Source organism: Palaemon carinicauda, chromosome 22, assembly GCF_036898095.1.
Source record: "Palaemon carinicauda isolate YSFRI2023 chromosome 22, ASM3689809v2, whole genome shotgun sequence".
NCBI lineage: Eukaryota > Metazoa > Arthropoda > Malacostraca > Decapoda > Palaemonidae > Palaemon > Palaemon carinicauda.
The window spans coordinates 3,850,697-3,871,897 of NC_090746.1; the positions used below are offsets into that span (position 1 = coordinate 3,850,697).

The window sequence follows — 21,201 nt, forward strand, 5'->3', positions numbered from 1 at the left end:
CTCAATAAAGACCTGAAAATATTTTCATCCCTAAATAAACTATACATTAACTTGTAGTGAATTGGGACTATAGGTTTGACTAGAATACAGAACTTTAGACAAGGTTCAAAACTAATTCCTTGGCCTTCAGGCTCTCTGAGAAGACCTTTGCAAGGACCAACCAATCATCTAGATACAGAAGTATTCATTTACCTAATAGATAGAACCATTATGGTACAGGAGCCATGACTTTTAACCCTGGATAGGTACGCTCCTCGGACACCCCTTTAAGGGTATACTCGGACGCGAACGACCCCGACGCCAAAAAAAATTCTTGAAAAATCAGTTTTTGCAGTAACCTCCTTTTTTCTTTTGCCAAAAAAAACTTCAATGAATGCTTAAAACAACTGTAAAGATAAATACTACTCATCTGCAGAAAAACTATTTATTATAAATATTTTAAAAAATTAAGTAGAAAAAAAAGACCTGACATAAAAATTCATAAAAAAAAAGTTTATACATATATACACAAATCCTTTTAGGAATTGATTCTTGAATGTTTACGACACATCTTGATGTATTTTGGATGAAGTCAGACCCATGGAGGTGAAGATTTGAAATGAGAAAAAAAGGATAACTTTTTTTGGCCAAAAAAATTTGTCCACATTTCATGAATTTTTTTGGGTACCCAAATGAAATATGAAGTGGCTAATTTTTTTAGGGAATAAACATATGTTATCCTAAAATAGAAATATGTAAAAAAATCTTCATTATTTTGTAAATTACATTTATATCAGGGGCCATATCTAAAGGTAATTTTTTGAGTACTTAGAAATTTCGTAAAAAAAATACATATATTTAATATATAATATGATATTTATGCAGGTAAAAATATACCAAAATATCACAAATTCTATAGGGAACAAGAATATATATAGATAGGGCAGCTTACGCTTCGGATATGTCCACAAAATGGCCGCCAACCACACTGACTCAGACTCCCCAATCTGCCACTTGAAATGTAGGAAGGGTATGTCAATTTCAAGGTGTTATTTACTAATCTAATTATTATTGGATATGCATAAAAATTGTATGGTGGGTTGCTGGATAATTGTCGATTATTTTACGACTATAAAATTAAAATTCTGACCCAAAAAAATTTTTTTGAAGGGAAATAAAATCGAAAAAAAAAAAAAAAATGTAAAACAATATAATATTTTAGCTAAAAAAATTTGATGATATTCAATCAAAAAAGAAGTAAACAAAATTTTCCGACAAACATCTAGAGGAATCATTACTCTGTGATAGTTCCTTAGTACGTAGTAAATTTGAAAGAATTGGGAAAAAGCGAAAAAATGGCAATCACCGGAAAATCGAACACATACCTATATATACGCCATATCTGGCTAAAAAAAAGATAGGCATGGGTAGCCAGATCATCTAGAAACACTTTCCAACACTATAAAAATATAAGTTTTGCGACACTACTTGCCAATTCCTTACGGTAACATGACTAAGCAAAAAAATGCAAAACAAATAAAAAGGGGCACTCGCGGAAAAATGGCTAACATTCTAATATACGGCATTTCAGAAAAAAAAAATTCAGCCACGTGCTAGGCAAACCATCAAGGCACATTTTCCGACAAATAAACATCTAAATGAATCATTACTCTGTGATAGTTCCTTAGTACGTAGTAATTTTGAAAGAAATGGGAAAAAACGAAAAAATGGCAATCACAGGAAAATCGAACACATACCTATATATACGCCATATCTGGCTAAAAAAAAAAAGATAGGCATGGGTAGCCAGATCATCTAGAAACACTTTCCAACACTATAAAATTATAAGTTTTGCGACACTACTTGCCAATTCCTTACGGTAACATGACTAAGCAAAAAAATGCAAAACAAATAAAAAGGGGCACTCGTGGAAAAATGGCCATTCTAATATACGGCATTTCAGAAAAAAAAAATTCAGCCACGTGCTAGGCAAACCATCAAGGCACATTTTCCGACAAATAAACATATAAATGAAATATTACTCTGTGATAGTTCCTTAGTACGTAGTAATTTTGAAAGAAATGGGAAAAAACGAAAAAATGGCAATCACAGGAAAATCGAACACATACTTATATATACGCCATATCTGGCTAAAAAAAAAATAGGCATGGGTAGCCAGATCATCTAGAAACACTTTCCAACACTATAAAAATATAAGTTTTGCGACACTACTTGCCAATTCCTTACCGTAACATGACTAAGCAAAAAAATGCAAAACAAATAAAAAGGGGCACTCGCGGAAAAATGCCCAACATTCTAATATACGGCATCTCAGATAAAAAAATAAGACATGCACGTGTTAGCCCAACCATCAAGGCACACTTTCTAACACATAAACATGAAAAAAAAATCAATAATATACGGCAATTCCTTACTACGTAGTAAATTTTTACAAATATTGAAAAAAAACAGAAATTGGCAACCGCAGTTAAATACCCAATACAGTGATACCTCGGTAGTCGAACGACTCTATACTCGAACAATTCGGAGTTCGACCAAAATTTTCGAGAAATTTTTGCTGCGGTGCTCGACCAAAAATTCGGTACTCGACCAGCCGAACACGTGACGACCGCATGGGCTTTGTGATGATCGCGCCATCTCGGCCACTCTCGCTTGTTCGGGAAGCATCAGTTCTCTCGAGAGCGTCACTCAGACAACGCGCGATCAGCATTCGTTGTGATTTAGTGATTTTCAGTGCTTTTAATTGCTTTTTTAGCTTTCATAATGAGTCCCAAGAAAGTAATGAGTGTTAAGGGGAAGGAGAAGAGGAAAACAGAGCGAACAACGATCGAGTTGAAGAAGGAAATTATAGCGAAATATGAGAATGGTGTACGAGTGTCCGATTTAGCGGTAGAATACGGAATGGCGAAGTCGACCATTTCTACATTTTTAAAGCATAAAGAAATGATTAAGAAGGCGAATGTTGCAACGGGAGTTACGGCGGTAACTAAGCAAAGGCCACAAGTGATTGAGGAGATGGAAAAGTTGCTTTTAATATTTATTAAAGAAAAACAGTTGGCCGGGGAAAGTGTTAGTGAAGCGTTCATTTGTGAAAAAGCGTTGCATATCTATGAAGAATTAGTGAAGAAAAGTCCGAGTACCAGTGAAAGTGATTCATTTACATTTAAAGCGAGCAGGGGTTGGTTTGAAAAGTTTCGTAATAGAACAGGTATTCATCGTGTTACTAGGCATGGGGAGGCAGCTAGTTCGGATCAAATTGCAGCCGATAAATACGTGGGGGAATTCGATCGGTACATAAATGAACAAAATTTGATCGCACAACAAGTCTTTAATTGTGATGAGACTGGGTTATTTTGGAAGAAAATGCCAGCCAATACGTACATTACCAAGGACGAGACGAAGATGCCAGGTCACAAGCCAATGAAAGATAGGCTAACATTGTTGCTGTGTGCAAATGCAAGTGGCGATTGCAAGATCAAACCCTTGTTAGTGTACCACTCGGACAACCCCCGGGTGTTCAAACGAAATAATATTTGTAAAAGTGCACTACCAGTTATGTGGCGCTCGAACACTAAATCTTGGGTCACAAGACAATTCTTTACTGAGTGGATAAACGAAGTGTTTGCCCCCCAGGTTAAGGCTTACCTCATTGAAAAGAGCTTGCCAATGAAATGTCTTCTGGTTATGGACAATGCTCCTGCACATCCTCCAGGTCTCGAGGATGACTTGAAAGAAGAATACTGTACAGCTTTATCAAAATCAAATTCTTGCCCCCCAATACTACTCCCATACTCCAGCCCATGGACCAACAGGTCATTTCAAACTTCAAAAAACTCTATACCAAGGCCCTTTTCAGAAAGTGTTTTGAAGTGACCAGTGACACGAAGTTGACCCTAAAGGAATTCTGGAAGGAACACTTCAGCATCCTCAACTCTGTTAACATGATTGACCAAGCTTGGCGAGGTGTGACCTATAGGACATTGAACTCTGCCTGGCGTAAGCTGTGGCCATCATGTGTCACAGAGAGGGAGTTTGAAGGTTTCCAACCAGAGGCGGGTCCAAGCACTGCTACCCCTGTAATTTCTGATGACACTGATGTCGTTGAGGAAATTGTTGTCATGGGCAGGAGTTTGGGGCTTGAGGTCGACAAGGATGATATTGATGAGCTTGTAGAAAGCCATTCTACCGAGTTGACTGTGGAGGAATTGTTGCACCTGCAACAACAACAGCAGCAGGATCTGATTGTGGAGCAGGAATCTTCAGAAGAGGATGAGGTAAGGGAGGATGTTCCAAGTTCTCTCATCAATGAAATTTGTTCCAAGTGGGCAGATGTGCAGGCTTTTGCTGAAAAATACCACCCAGAAATTGCAGTAGCAAACCGGGCAGTGCATATGTTTAATGATAGTGTCATGTATCATTTTCGAAGAATACTGCAGAGGAGGAAGAAACAATTAACAATAGACCAGTTTTTCACAAAAGAAAAGAAAGCTGCTACATCAAAGCCTGTTTCTCCTCCAAAGAAGAGACAAAGAAGAGAAGAAACCCCTGAAATAGATCTGCCCACCCTTTCATTGGAGAGAGAAACAACTCCTGAAGGAGAACTACCCCGCCACATCATGGAAGGGGACTCTCCTTCCAAGCAGTAACCTCCCCCTTCCATCCTCTCCACATCCATCCCTGTATGCCATCGAACCGCTGCTCAAAGGTATGTTCACTACAGTACAGAAAATGGTTTAAAATTGTTTTATTTTAGTACAGTAAATGGTTTAAAATTGTTTTATAGGATTTTCTGACCAATTTCATACACATTTAGATAATTATTGTTGTTTAGGTACACGTTTTATTAATATTTTGGGCCTGTTCGAGTGCTTGGGAACGGAATAGAATATATACCATTATTTCTTATGGGGAAAAAAAATTCGGTACTCGAACAAATCGGAGGTCGAACACGGATCTCGAACGGATTATGGTCGAGTACCGAGGTATCACTGTATACCAATAACTACGTCGTATCTGACAAAAACAAAATCACGCATGGGTAGCCAGATCATCTAGACACACTTTCCAACACTAAAAAAGCAAAAGTTTTACGACACTATTTGGCAATATCTTACGGAAAAATGACTTGGCAAAAAAATGAAAAAAAATGAAAAAGGGGCACTCGCGGTAAAATGCCCGACATTCTAATATACGGCATCTCAGATAAAAAAAAAGACTTGCACGTGTTAGCCCAACCATCAAGGCAAACTTTCTAACACATAAACATGAAAAAAAAATGAATAATATACGGCAATTCCTTACTACGTAGTAATTTTTACAAATATTGAAAAAAAACAGAAATTGGTAACCGCAGTTAAATACCCAATATACCAATAACTACGTCGTATCTGACAAAAACAAAGTCACGCATGGGTAGCCAGATCATCTAGACACACTTTCCAACACTAAACAAGCAAAAGTTTTACGACACTATTTGGCAATATCTTACGGAAAAATGACTTGGCAAAAAAATGAAAAAAAATGAAAAAGGGGCACTCGCGGTAAAATGGTCCTCGTGGTGATGAACGACATTTTAACTAAAAAAAAAATCATGCACATGGTAGCCAAACAATCCACCAAGACTTTCCACAACTGATAACCTATACAAGTTGCACCATTCTACGACAATTTCATAATACGTAATAACTTTGATAATTATGCAAACTACCTTAGAAGGGTAAACTCGGTCGCGCTCGACCCCGACGCGTCTCAGAAATCGGGGAAGGAGTACAGCTACAGCAATGCACATCTGGACATTACTAGAGCGTGTAGGGGAGACACCTCCTGCAGGTCGATCACCCACAAATTCAGTCACGGGGGTGAGTCACGTGAGAAAAACCTGTTTTTTTTTGACGCTCGGGGTCGCGAACGACCCACCGTACCTATCCAGGGTTAAAGATCTGTGGGGCTGTGTTTACACATAGCACAGTTCTGAATTGGTAAGTCTTCTCCTGGTAAACAATTCTCAGGTACTGAACTGTATATCCTCTGATATGGGTGGATAGGGATGTGAAAGTACTCATCACAAAGATCTAGAGAGAACATTCAATCATTCCTTTGAAGTACTAAAAGAACAGTGGAATTGGTGTTATGAACTTCGTGAAGATTTTTTAAGGTATCTCCTGATACGTTGAGGAATGCAAACTGAAGGTTGTAGAAATCTGGGTCAGAAGTCACTTCCTCAATGGATGTGCTTTACAAACAGGTTCTCTAACTTGAGCTGAATACACATTGATTTGTCTAGATTTTATATGTATACAGACAAGCCTACCAGCGAACCCTGTAAAGAAGGATACTTTGATAAAGGAAGGGTGCAACCATCCTTGAGAAACTGCAGAATCCATGGTTCCTTTTACAAATGATGCCACATGAAGAAAATGAGAGTCTACCTCATACAGGCACCTGAGGGTTTATAAACTCATCCAGATGATTTTGTTAACCATTGCAGGTTGAAAGGGACGATGATTGAATTTGGTTTTGGATTTGGTAGTTGTAGCCTTTGTGGGTTCAAAAGATTTAGAAGTGTTGCAAGCAGTTGCATCTAACCTTTTTGTGCAACCTGTTTAAAAATTAGTTGGTTTCATCTTGCATAAGAGGATCAAATAGTAAATCAAGAGTTAGATCCAGTTTGTGCTTAGCCAAAGCTGACTTGCTCAGTTGCAAAGTTGCTTTGTACTCATTACCAAATTTTCGCCTGCCATGCTTAGCCAGTTTCTAACACAGGGTCAAGGCACTAGATTATTAGGAACTTGCATTCCAAGCAGCTTGGTTTCAGATGATAATACTAACAAAGTAAAAAATTTTTACCAAAAAAAATTCTGATTCTCTGGAAATGTAAAACTAAAAACTTCTCTAAATGAAGTCATACCAGTAGGAACCTCATTCCTTTCATAGAAATCAACCAAAGGAGCCAGGCTAGTAGAAAAATCTTGCAATAGTGGTTCCTACTCTAATTTCATTGCCAATGACAGATAGACATCATGCTTCTGAATAACATAGATCTTTTAAAATTCTATCAGCTAACTTCATGAACTAAAGCCTTAATGGAGTTTGACATATTGGGTGTCAGTAGAGATTGAGCAAGGTCCTTCATATAGATGATACAGTTGATTGATAATCTGCTACATGATCATGGTAAAGGTTATTTATCTTGCTAGAAAGAAAGTAAAATGCTTAAGCTGAAACTGGTTCCATATCAGAATTGGAGTACATTATAGTCTCCGAGCATTTAAATCTAGTGCAGAACTTGCTTTTTTTAATTTGAACTACTTTACGAAGAATTGGGTTTCCCATAAAGTGGAAAAAACTCTGGTAGTAGTTGTGGAAGTCCCTACGTCAGAATATCAAGTACTTTAATAGTCAAGAGTTAAAAGAACAGCCTAAGCAATTTCTGAAGTAAAGTTTGAATATGTTTTAAAACCCCTCGAGTATTTCCCACAGTGTAGTGTGCTTTATGTGGTGCAATAACGGCACTATCCCCCTGCAGGGTGGTTTAGAGAGATGTGTAGGACTTGAAAACTCAAAAGCACAATCAACCTTATGTTAAGAATAGGATCTAACCTTCTTAATACACAGTGTGGCACTGACCCTTATATCTAACTTGCATAATATCAGTGTAGGTCTGTATGGTTGGATTGAAATTATGAATTTGGACTAAATGGCTCAGCACTGGGGCCTGAGAGACCATTCAGCACCCACCCAAGGTAAAAAAAGCCTATTAACATTGAGGTAAACATTAGTAAAGGTTGGACAGTAGGTTGAAAGGACATAAAGAACGGAGGTAAAGTAGAAACATACAAAGCAAGCGTAATAATGGGCCGAAGAACGCTGCAAACACCCAAGTACAGTATTACCTATGGGACAGCTTATGTGTATCGAGGGCCATATCCATCTATATGCTTCCAAGATAAATTAGTTTTTTATTCTACATATTCATACCATAGGCTATACAAGAAATATGCTTTCAGTTCAAGAATCTGAGGATCTTCAGATATTCTTATTTTTAATTCCAGAACCATTTTTTTCAATCTAATATTCTATAAATTAAGACTGTTTTGATTTTATTTTTTTCCAAAAATATAGACGCGTACTGATCAATGACAAATACCTATTTTTGCAAAATAAATGTTAAAAATGTAAGGTACATCATAAGTTTGAGGCAGTGTAATATTTAGCAAAGTCGCCCATACATACACAAAACTTTCATTTTTTCCTAGTAACCTGATTTTTATTTTTATTACCTGTAAAACTCTTGCCATTAGCCCCTAAATTACCTTGATACTATACTACTGTAAGGTATCTATATTGGAGAGAAAAACAGAAAATGTTTTAGTTTTTTTAGGTTAACATTATTATAAGCAAGCTTCAAGAGAGAGAAGCAATATAGACAAAGATGGTATTTTCATTATAAAATAAGTATTTGAACATACTTACCCGGTAGTTATATATATAGCTTACGTCAGGGACATAAGCTATATATATAACTACCGGGTAAGTCTTATGTTTAAAAATAAAAGTTTATATAAGCAAGTTTCAAGAGAGAAGCAATATAGACATCAAAGTAAATATTATTAAAGGAAGCTTCGAGAGATAAAAGCAATACAGACATCAAGGTAGACGTTTATATAAGCAAGCTTCGAGAGAGAAGCAATGCTGTATAGACAGTAAGGTAAACGTTATTATAAGCAAGCTTCGAGAGAGAAGCAATATAGACATCAAGGTAAACATTTATATAGGCAAGCTTCAAGAGAGAAGCAATATGACCGCGGGAGGTTCAGAAAAATTATTATCTACTTGAAAAAATTCCTTTCGAGACATTTTTCAATTTACAGATGTCCAAAAATTTGCTACCTAATCACACTTTAAAAGTCCTCGCTATGTGGAAGAATCTCATAAACTAGGGCAGGTGCCTTGGATACTACAATTGCATAGCATTTTCAATAAGTGTTTTCATATACATACTGGTGGCCAACTGGTGAACGCCAGACTAGGGTTCGAGTCTCGCTCAAACTTGTTAGTTTTTTTGGTCGCTGCAACCTCACCACCCTTGTGATCTAAGGATGGGGAGTTTGGGGGAGCCTATAGGTCTATCTCCTAAGTCATCAGCAGCCATTGTCTGGCCCTCCTTGATTCTAGGTTGGGTGGAGAGGGGCCTTAGGTGCTGATCATGTGTGTATATGGTCAGTCTCTAGGGCTTTGTCCTGCTTGATAGGGCAAGGTCACAGTCCCTTGTCCCTACCATTCACGAGTAGCCTTTAAACAAGTACAGTAGTTTGGATTTAAAATAAGAATAAAAAAGTTATATCAATAGTGGTCTTCACTCAGATTCTTTTGAATGTGGCATATTGGATAACATATGGATGTATTTTCTTTTGTTGATAGGTAAAGTGTTAGAATTTTGAGTTACCATTTTTCCATCACTTTACATACATCAGAGTACATATAGTAATTATTATCTGGCAGTTTAACCAGACCACAGGGTTAAAATACTGTACCGATAGCCCTAAGGGTTAGTTACTATTATTACTAGCAAAGTTACAACCCTAATGGGAAAATTGATTGATTATAAGTTATCTGGCATCCTGACATCTAAGGTCATTGACAGCGACTAATTGGAAAAACAGGACGCTATAAGCACTAGGAATTGACCAGAGAAAACAGTCCAGAGTGGAAAGGAAAGGAAACAAACTAATAAATTACTACACAATTGAGAAATAAAAATGTATAAAACATTTTATGATCTGTAATATCATAACAGACCAGTCATATGTAAACTACAAAATAAGACATGTCAACCTGTCCAGAAAAGTGGTATTTGCAACAAGTTTGAACTTTTGAAGTTCCAGTGATTCAACAGACAGTTTAGAAAGACCTTTTCCTTAATCTGGTCACAGCTGTAATAAAACATCTAGAATATTGTATAGTATCAAGTCTTATAATCAAGAAAGCAAGACTTAGGATTAACTGCATACATAACACTATGCACAGGATGGTACAACCTGGGAAGATCTAAATGCAAAGGATGGTCAGAATTCTGAAAAATCTTATATAAGTATAACATGCTCAAAGAACTAACTAAATTATGGTGTCGTAGATTAACACCCAGATCAGGAATAAGGAATTTAATAGAGAAGCTAGTTTTTGTCCAACAAACTGTTGGAAAGAGTAGCAGTTGAAGACCCGACAGAATACTCAAAACATTGAAAAATAAGAATCAAAACATTGCCAAGGTCTTGTTCAATTGACCAAACGTGTTTCTCAAAAGTAAATTTGTAATGAAACAAGAATTTTAAATGAGTTGTACATAGTTAAGAGACCTTTTCATTGCAAAGATCTAGACATTAAGGATTTGCTGTCCTTACAGTACAGTAAAAGACAATCATCATCATCTCTGGCTACGCCTATTGACGCTAAGGGCATCAGTTACATTACGTCAGTTGTCTCTATCTTGAGCTTTTAAATCAAGACTTCTCCATTCATCATCTCCTACTTCACGCTTCATTGTCCTCAGCTATGAAGGCCTGGATCTTCCAACTCTTCTAGTGCCTTGTGGAGCCCAATTGAATGTTTGGTGTACTAATTTCTCTTGGGGAGTGCGAAGAGCATGCCCTAACCATCTTCATTTACGCCTCACCATGATCTCATCCACATATGGCACTTGAGTAATCTCTCATAGTTTCATTTCTAATCATGTCTTGTCATTAACTCCCAATATTCTTCTGAGGGCTTTGTTCTCAAATCTACAAAATCTGTTGAATATTGTTTCAATTCAACGATTTTGTTTCTATTAAGAACTTGGAAAAAAAAAACGGATAAAGATATTGATAAAATATCCTGGACTGATTTGTTTCCAAAAACTAAACTCCTGCTATGGGTGGTTTGTGTGTCACATAAACCATGTTTAAATGTTACAGCTGACTTGCATTCTTTGAATAAATGCATGGATTGGATTTATGAATTTGAGTGACATGGCCCAGCACAGACCTGAGAGGCTATTCAGTGCCCAAGTGCAACCAAGTGAGTAAAACACAAAAGTTGAGAGGTTTGATAGAAAGATGGAAGAAACGAAGCAGGAACAGAAGCCAACAGAAAGCTAAAAATTAGGCCCCTGTTCAAACTGTTCATCTCTTCAATAGTGAATTTAATGCAGGAAAAGCTTAATTAGAAGAAGACAGGGCCGTAATAGAACAAAATGAATGGTAACCTATTTAATATAAAACAGTTACAAGCCTGTTCAAGAATGATCAATAGCACACACAATCTCAGATAAAACATCTGTTGACCTGACCCAGTCCCCAGACGCCGATAACATAGAAACGGATTTCGAAGTCTTGGACATGAGGGTAAAGAATAAAGTTGTAAATGTCCCTTTCAATACTAAAACCCTTTCATTTGACCATTTGCTCACAACCTTTTAATACCACAGGAAATGCATTTATATCTCTTGAACAAGACCGATATGACAATATGACTCTTGATGATGGGATATGGCAGCACATGACCAACGTGAATTGTACCCAAGTCTGGACACAGGATATTTGGGGGGAGTGATATTTAGTTAAGGGTATTCCCATCTGCATCGGTTTGACATCAGATGAATCCAAAATTGCAATCACTTTAATATCAGAACATTTACTATTAGAGCAGTACGTCGGTTTGAGAGTAAATTTGAATACAAAAAAAATGTGTACAGGCATAAAAATTCTAATTGATTTATGAACATTATATCAGTCTGCGATCAAAAATTTCACTATGCATATTTTTTTGTGGATAAGTACTGACGAGACTAGCATGAAATCAGTCCATGGTGCCCATACGCTACACATGCAGTGCTCTAGGCATGTGTATGTAATTTTTACCCCATTTTAAGGAAAATTTCTAAAGCAGTCTTTTCTAGATACTAGGTTTCTTGTTAAAATTGAATGCAAGAGTATGAAACAAAGATGGCAGTGTCCATAAAGCATAAATCAAGTGATTCAGTTAGAGAGAGTGAACGTCATTCAGGAGAAAAGTCCCGATATTTCAAAAGAACTACTTATAAAGGTAGTCATTTCAAGCAGTAACCCCTTCCTCTTCCCCTTATCTCCCTCACCCCAGCCACATCTCTCCTCAAATACACACACATAAGTCCTTATTATTACACTAGAAATGGTTACGCTAGTATTTCATAAGTACTGTGCTTGTATTTATAACTGATGCAGCAACAGAAGTTTAAGAAACACTATGTGTAAAAAGTGGTCAGACTGTATTAAAAAATCAAGACAAACTTTATGGTCAGAAAGATCACCTACCTAATTTGAAAAAAAAAAAAAACCTTATTAACCACATCACAAATCCCTCCCTGAAAATTCTTCATTAACAAGACCAGCGAAGAATTACATCAATACAGTAGTTTTAGTTTACGCAAATGTCTCTCTTTCACTTTGCATCTCTCTTTTAGCCTAACCTTAGATAATTACAGATACTCATTCGTCACAGCATCCAAGAGATCTACAGCTTGATCGCTAAAAATAACTAAACAACAATATGTGCCCCTGCATGGAGAATACAACAAATGAGGATAGACAAGTGTCCAATATAAATTATTTGTCTTGTATCTAAAACAGAAAACATACCCGGGTGACGAAGAAACGTACATTCAGTATAAACTGAAAATGGCAATAACACAAAAAAATTGAGCGAGTATGACAGACAGAAAAGGAGTGTGCTCGTGAATGCTTATGACAAAATTAATCTGAATCATGCACTTAGTAGTTGCTGCTGCTTCAGAGCCTGATTACCTCCAGTTACCCTTCATGACACGGCAGGTTGGCTACTACATAGTAGGCCAACAGAAGAGGGAGATGATAGCTAGAAAAATATTATCCATATTTTTCTTTTATTTTGAGATTTTAGAGTTAGCAACTAATAAATTGATAGCCTAAATTTCACGGCAAGATTCATATACAGTAAATGAAAATTATACCACTCCAAGAATAATAATGTTTAACAGCTACTTCTTCCAAATGAGTGACAAGTCTGAACATATTTTCGCCTTAAATGCCTGAAATCACCAGAGTTCCAGTGCAGATAGAAGTAAATATGAAATTCAAAACAGCAGCCAGGCAACGTTATACAGTATAGTATTTGGTTACCCCATTACTGGAAGAATTTCTTAATTACTGTAAAATCAACCTCCTTATTATAAAGCCTAATTATCCAAAAATACAAATTGCTGATTAATCAAAAGCATTGTAAACTTATTTCATTTATTTCTGAATAAATCATTTCCTTATAAAAACATCTATTCTATTCTAAAACATTAAAAAACAATCACCAAGAGCAACAAAACTAGGAACGAACAATTTTCACCACTTCAATGTCTCCACAGGAATAATTAGTAATATGGAAAATTGTACTGTACTTTAAAAGTTCTATGACAGTAAATCAGCACAATAATCTGGAATAAAAGATAGCATAAACAAATAAAAATGGGGTAGTCATAAATGTCCCAATGTGATAATTACAATAATTTTAAATTAAATAAAAATGGAGGTGGAGTTTTGCATCACCTTATGACCATGTAACTGAAAACCATGATTTATGGTCGACTTTATCACTAATTAACCCTTTTACCCCCAATGGATGTATTGGTACGTTTCACAAAACTCATCCCTTTACCCCCATGGACGTACTGGTATGTCCTTGCAAAAAACTGCATTTTACATATTTTTTTTTGCATATTTTTGATAACTTTATGATAAACTTCAGGCATTTTCCAAAAGAATGAGACCAACTTGACCTCTCGATGATGAAAATTAAGGCTGTTAGAGCAATTCAAATAATATATATTGCAAAATGTACTTGAAAAAAAAGAAACGCCTGGGGGTTAAGGGTTGGAAAGTTCCAAATAACCTGGGGGTAAAAGAGTTAATAGTGACAATGAGAATCATTCAACAGATTTTTCAAAATTTAAAATGACAAGATTAGAAATACAAAAACATTGGAAAAAATTACTAGTGAATTTTGTCTAAACTATGGAGAAACACATAAGATTGCTTGGAAGATTTTGTGACAATTATAATGAAAAACAAACCAGAATAAAGTCTAAAACTTTATATAAAATCTCAAGTGTGCACAGACAACATAAATATTGTACTGTACTCCTTACTTGTTAAGCTACAAAGCTCAAAAGAAAGTTTTATAAAACATATATGATTATATAAACACACATCTGAGAACATATATTTTACAACATATTTGTGGACATTAAATCCTATGAAAAATGTACTATGATCCAAATTAAGTCCGATAAGCTAAAGGCATTGAAGTTAAAACTCAAGGTAATGAATTTAAAAGTTTATAAAACCTAACATAGTAGAGATACAACAATTAAAAGTAGAAGATACAAGAAATGCAATCTGGCTCAGGAATTTGTGAACACACACTAAACTCATGAATATACCATAAAACACGGAACAAAATTAAAATTATTAAAAAAAAAATGAAACCACCAAGACTTGCTTTTAGGAAGTCATATCACATCACCATAAGACTCCTGTACACCCTTGAGTTATCGTGAATAATTTATTATCAAGTGTACAAAAAGCCTTTAGAGATAATCATACAATAAGTCCACTAAAGTCAGCCTGAACGAAGAGCTGTCGAAAGAACTGCAACTTTACCAGAGTTAATCTGACCTTTAACAGGAAAAGCAGAACATGTAACCGAAATGATCCTAGAGCCTTAAACTTTTGATTTTTAGTGGCTTTAATTTATGAATAGCACACACATGAACAGCAAGACAAAACAACACTTCCAGTCTTCTATGGAATGAACAACCAGCAACATACAAATATTCTTCAGAGTCTATCAACACCTACGAATTTTCTATCATTCCAAAACACTTAAGGTATAAAGATCTTGAAGTTTGACCTCAAAGCAAATGTTACCACACAATCTATAATATACATTCATACACTCATTACACAAAGACCCCTTTAAGACAACACTGAGAAGGCTGAACAGAAAATAGGGGTACAACTTGAAAATCCAACTGAATTCACTATAATTACTGTAACATTCCAATGAAAAAGTTCGGAATACAACTTTCAGACCATTCAAAACTATCCATTTCAGTGGAAAAATTAATTTCAATAAGGAATAAAAAAACAACAGAAGAGCACAGCTTATGAACATATGTCGTGCTGTAATTATGAAATAACATTCAAGGATGCCAAAAGAAATCTCACTCATACGCCAAACACAAAAGACTAAAGTGTGTGTTGTGATGATTGTTAAAATTTTACAAAACTTCAAAATCAAAAAAAAAGTAAACAATACAGTCTACAGAATCCTGAAATTACAAAATGGGAAAAATAATAAGAATTTGAAGACATACAATGTCCAGACCACTTCAAGTTAATAATTTACTTGATTAAAAGTTCTGGGAAAATTTTCCAGCTAAAAATCCATAAACCATATATTTCTTTTTACATCTTCATTATGAAATCGTGTACAACAATTCTGAATTTAACTAGGAGTCAAGATAGTGTGCGGTGTGCACTAAACCAACAAGGAATGCAAAAATTCATAATACCCATGGTACTTATAACCAATTGCAGTTAATGCTCTACAAGCATATAATAATATGCTTTAAGGCTACACTAAACAAGATTCCAAAAGTGATACAAAAATAGGTCAACATCACAGCTACAGCCTTACAAAACGTGACAATCACTGCAAAAACAAATCTAACTCAAAAATAAATTTATTTTTCTTGCCAGAAATCAAATTAGGTTAAAAGAACCATAAAACAATTCAGAGAACAGTGACAATTATGAAAAAAAAATATTACCTAACAGGAAACTACTGGTATTCCTAATAAATTAAACTGAATAGTAGTTCTTTGCGACTGACATACTACTATTACTACTGCAGTAACATGAGCAACTGCTTCTGTATGTCTAAGGTAAACATCCTCTTGCTAACTCAACTACAAAATTAAGGCCCCTGACTGAGACTTCTCTCACTTCATCTACTCCATTCATATACTGTACATATTTGTGCATGTATATATCTATCTACATGTATGTGTGTGCATATACATTTCACACACTTCATAATTACGAATGTATGTATATCACTAAAACATGTTATTCAGACAAGGATCACAAAAGGCTGTCATCATACAACTGCATAAGCACTCAGGGGAGTCAAAGCAATCAAGGGGCAGAAAGTTGCAGAATGAGCCTCGGCTACTGATCTTCAAATGAGAGTAATGTACAGTACCTAAATATCTAATCAAAGATTCTAAGCTGTCAAACATTCACATCTGAGAAAAAAAAAAATTGCCTGAGAAACTATGCCATCCTCTATTTAGATGAAAACTAAAGTGGAAATTGAAAACAGCTCATAAAAGTACAGTACTGTATGCAGAATTTTTCATACTTCAAAAGATTAATTAGCTGGATTTTTACAGTAAAGATAAAGAAGACTGTATCTATCAACTACCTGTATAAACTAAGAACAGGAAAACTATTGGGTTTTCCATTTTCATTACATACCAAAAAGATCAAACAAAACGAGGGGAATATACTTCAAATGATGGTGTATTTATATCAGAGAATAAAAAAGTTCATTAATTATTCTATTATTCAAAATCTAAAACAGAGCTGATATCCTATGGGGGAAAAATGCAGCCAAAATAAGTTATCGTGTATATGTATACCAGTATACAATAAAACTTAAGTCACTTCTAAGTGACGATAAATAGGACAAGTAAAAACGGCAAACCATACAGACAAATTACTTCCCTCCATCGCTATAAATTATATACTTCTTTAAATGTCTGGTATATTCTTGCTTAAAAATATTTCAATCATTTTCCGCTATCTTAAAACTTGTAACAAAGTTAAAAACTATAAAAAATTATAAAAACTCATGATCATTATAATCACAATTCTATTTATATAATAGAAAGCATAACAAAACTTTTTTTCTATCCTATTTCAAAACAAATATACCAAGTTTAAGTCTACCAAGTTTCTCAATTACTAACTATTTCATTCAGGACTTTTTGTATTTCAAATTTTCAGCATACAGTACTAATTTTCGCTAAGGTTTCCTAAACTGAATCTACTTGAAAACCTCCTTTCTACAAAAATTTGCTTGCAAAGACTGTCAGACCCAAAATATTCCTGCCCTTCAAATGTAGTATAAAGCTATACAAAACAGTACTACAAACTGTCCATAAACATTGACAAATCTAAGAACAATTTTCCTCAAACTTGGATAAAAACAGCCACTCACTAGTAGCCAATGTAATGTATACCAGAATAACTCCAGCCAGACTTTCCTGGTATGACAAAAATATTAGCAAAATTTTCCGACAATGTCAAAAACTACCGTGGCAATGCTAAAGGACAGATAAGTCACCAATAGAATGAGTATTGGAAAATAGTAGATCCTGAGTCAATTGGAAGCATCTGGTGCCCCATGGAGTTCAAAGAAAAAAAAAAAAAAAAAAGAGAGAGAGAGAGAGAGAGAGAGAGAGAGAGAGAGAGAGAGAGAGAGAGAGAGAGAGAGAGAGAGAGAGAGAGAGAGAGAGAGAGAGAGAATCTTTTTGGATTTACTTTTACTACTCAAAAAACACTGGTTGACAACTTTTTCATGTTCGACTTGCCATGACCCATCGAAAAATGTTCTGTAGCTAAAATTCCCTTTCAGGACAAAACTACTATGATCATCAACAAAGATTCAACTTTGGTCATATAACTAAATACCTAAATTGACTAAAAGTACAGCTATCAACATCACATTTTACTCATGAATAAAAATAAGCTTTATAAATACTAGATTTTCAATACTATATCTACTGTACTGTACTATACTCCATTCTTGAATATGCACAATGGATATACTGTACATAAATCAGATTTCTGGATAAAATGCAAAATACAGGCTACAATAGAGATTCTGACCCCCACATTACTATTTCATGTAACAGATCTTACACACATATATACAGTATATACATATATATTTCCATTGGGAAAAATGTACCAATATGAAGACTATAAGAATCACAACAAATTTTTTAAATATGATTTTGTAAAAGGAGAAGTAAAACTATATCATATTCAAAAGTTGCCAAGAAGTTCAATTGCTTATAATCAATGGAGTACAGTACAGTACATGATATACCCATACAGTCTAGCATCCCAAGGACAAAAAGCACCCTGGAAATAAGCTTCAGGAAAGCTGTCTTTTTGTACACAACATTAAATAGAGAAATTTGCGAGACACTCTGATGCCACAACAAACCAACCACACAGTTTGTAAGAATATTTTCCTTCAATTCGTGATCCAAAATATATATTACGAATGCTATACAAATAGCCAACAATTACCATATGAATGTGCATTAAAAACTGTTGCTTCTTATACCTAAGCACTTCTATAAAGAATATATTTGATGGAATATTAAAATTTTGTAGAAATAAGCAGATATAAAAGCCACTCCTCAGTTTACTGTAAGGTTACTCAATTGGCAATACATCATCCATTATACATCTATGCATCGTGAATAGATTTTGGTATAAATAGTAAATACAAAATCTGAAAAACCCTAAAATGGGCCAAATCCTTACTTGCACTTTTGTTTCCGAAGCTAGAAAAAATATGCTCCTTAAAAAAAGAAATATAACTCACTTGCCAGAATATGAGGTACATTATTCCAAGTAGTAGAAAAACTAATTGGGCCCTGGTATACAGAAGAGCTACCTAACCACCCTGGATGAAGGCACTACAGTGCAAGGGAGTTTCAAAAGCATTTCATAAAAACTGAATCATATTTACTGATATTTGGCCAAATTCAAGTCTTATACAGCTGGGTCATAGCATGCAAGAAGCTTCAAATAAGGTAGACTTATAAATGGCAACCTTGCAAATTCTTCTCAAGAACATAAATTTTAAAGTAATGCTAAAAACATTTGAGTATTATAACCATTCCACAAACAGCAAAAATAACCTAATGATAACTATTTACCTTAATATACCATAAAAGTTGCAATATTTTCTGAACTCAAAAGTTTTTTGGACCTAACCAAAGAAACTCTCCATGCTATGATCACCCTCTGAGACTTTTTTTTTTTTCCTCTTTTCTGTATGCAAGCAAAGATGTGATCAAGCCCCTTCAGAACTATAATGTACATCTTATTACAGATATCTTGCTAAAAACTATTATCCATAGATTTCAAATGGCCACATAATCCCAATTATCAAAGAATCAAATTTTGCTTTGTTTAAAGGCATATCAGTGCCTTGGACAAAGCCTGAAAATATGGCTGCAAAATATGCATTTCAACATTAATGATATACCTTCTCTTGAAGAGAAATTCAAATAATGCACAGATGTCAACCATATTCTTATGCACCAAATTACAGATCTATAAATTTCTTTCTATCTATATAAAAAAATATTACAATACTTTAATAGTTCTCTTTTTATCTTAAGATCCACTAAACCACAATTTCCATAATGCACTTTAAAATGGTGTCTATATTAAGTATAGAAAATATCAATAGGAAAATTTAGAAAACTCTTTGGCCTTCAAAATCTTAAAACTATGGATGTTCTCACCAAAATAGCATTACATTTGTCTTTTCACAAGCCATAATAATCTAAAAATATTTTTTTTTCTATTACAATAATTACTATCTATCAATTATTAAAGTCCAATTACCTTCTATGCAAATTTATATCAATATAAATTTTCCTTTCTTTACAAAGGTACACAAATTTACGGATTTGGTCTACATAGCCCAAAGTGTTGGGGCCTGTGAGTACATTCAGTGCCCATCTAGGATAAAAACCTAGCGTTAATCATAAAAGTTAGAAGAGGTTGGACAGCAAGATGGAAGGAAGGAAGCAAGAACGGAGGTAAAGTAGAAGGATGTAAAGCAAGTGCAGCTATGGGCATAGGGAATGCTGCAAAGACCCTTAACTTATGCCTACAGTGCACCCCACTCTCCCCCTTCTGGGTTACAAAGGTACACATACATATGTAGTTCAAATGAATCTCTATTAAATTTTCTATTCAACTATGAAACTAGTACCAAAGACTTCCTTCGCTATGTTACTCATAACTTATAAAATGCCATCAGAGATTTACAAAAATTCAGATCTATGTTAAAAAACCCAGTAAACTCTCGGTTACTCCATAAGACTAGCATATACAAATGGTCTTTGATCCATGATGTTGGAATGCAATCACAATGGAAAATGGCCAAACTGCATCCGATGTAATCCAGATACTGTACAGTATTTTGCGAGCAACTATTTACCAACAATCCAAAGGCATGTACTATATGCTAGGATTTTGAACTTTTGTCATTAAAATTAACTAAAATCAATATAAATAATATCTGCTTTGAAAATACTGTCAACTGCCATTATCATAATAAAAGAGCCAACAGCAGTACACTGCCTAATGTTCTAAAAACCCACCAACAATGAAAAATGAACTAGGGAGCATATTATAGGGTTAAAAATTCATACAGATTACCTGGCTACATCATTGGCAATAAACAATTCAACACCAGTTTAGTATATGTGCATAAAATTTCCCATCAATATATACAGTATTATATATATCACATTATATATATATATATATATATATATATATATATATATATATATATATATATATATACATACATACATACATATATACATATATACATACATACATATCTATATATCTATATATCTATATATCTATATATCTATCTATATATATATATATATATATATATATATATATATATATATATATATATATATATATATATATATATATATACATACATATATACATACATATCTATATATCTATATATATATATATATATATATATATATATATATATATCTATATATATATATATATATATATATATATATATATATATATATTATATATATATAAATATATAAATATATATATATATATATATATTTATATCTATATATCTATATATCTATATATATATCTATAAATAATATATATACAGTATATATATATATATATACATATATATATTGTACATATATAGCAAAGCTACTCCAATAAGAATCACGAGAAATATTGGAATAAAAAGGACTACTCCCCACAAGTC

General features: G+C 34.2%; 2 protein-coding genes across 2 annotated transcripts in view; both read right to left on the reverse strand.

Moving 5' to 3' along the window:
• Window positions 1-21,201, reverse strand: part of LOC137616282 (lysine-specific demethylase 8-like) — a 286,403-nt gene that overhangs the window by 214,170 nt on the left and 51,032 nt on the right. The gene's annotated exons all lie outside the window — the stretch shown is intronic.
• The window catches only part of LOC137616284 (ceramide synthase 6-like), a 66,812-nt gene that overhangs the window by 44,520 nt on the left and 1,091 nt on the right, over window positions 1-21,201 (reverse strand). The gene's annotated exons all lie outside the window — the stretch shown is intronic.